The sequence below is a fragment of the Penaeus monodon genome, chromosome 30 (assembly GCF_015228065.2).
Source record: "Penaeus monodon isolate SGIC_2016 chromosome 30, NSTDA_Pmon_1, whole genome shotgun sequence".
Taxonomy (NCBI): domain Eukaryota; kingdom Metazoa; phylum Arthropoda; class Malacostraca; order Decapoda; family Penaeidae; genus Penaeus; species Penaeus monodon.
In genome coordinates, this window is record NC_051415.1 from 33,106,593 (window position 1) to 33,107,460 (window position 868).

An 868-nucleotide genomic window follows, 5' to 3' on the forward strand; every position below is an offset into this window, starting at 1 on the left:
TTGATTATGCTACCAAACAAAAATTATAGACACACATGTTGCTTTTGCATAAATACTGAAGATTTCCTGCTTGATTGTAAATAACAGCATCACATTCAAAATAACCAATTAAAGATACAGAATTATTTCCATAAACTAAATAGTAATATTTATCCTTACAGTTCACTAACAATATATATATATCAAAATAGGAAAACAATTCCCATTTAACTTATATACATAATATATTCAGTAGGTTTTGAAATTTTCTTCAAATGAGTGATCCCAAATGTCATATATTTGTACTGTTGTCTGAAGCTTAGATCTTGTTTCCTTAACATGAAGTTGTAGTCTATTGTTTGGTTTGCAGTAATTAACTAAGCACCTTTTCAATTAAAGAACACTAACACAAAAGGTTGATGTGGCATCATAGAAATAGTTCTTGCGGGAGTGCTTGTCTAAACTGTTTGTTATGGAAAATAGAGCTGAATGAGAGATATTTGGGAAAAATGGGGTTTGTAAGTAAGGGAATGTTTAAGTTTTCATATACACATAAAAAGCTTCATCACCCATTATTAGAATATGAAGAAATGTGAAAGATGTACAGTTGAGGGATAGAAGAGAGTTTGACAAGTTTTAGTACTATTTTTGCAGTTCTACATAGACTTTGTTACTAGGGATTGGAAGGTGTCTGTCCGTGTCTTAACAGTTATGTGAAAAAGCAGATTTTTCTCCATCTTTTAGTGAGCAAATTTGTGTTTAATGATTGTTGCCCTTTGGAAAGTGCTAAATCACTTGGGGTAGTGTGGTGGAAGTATCTGGTTCTATGATATAACATTAAGAAATTCATGGTTTCATATACTTCTGCATATAAAATTATAGTGCATCA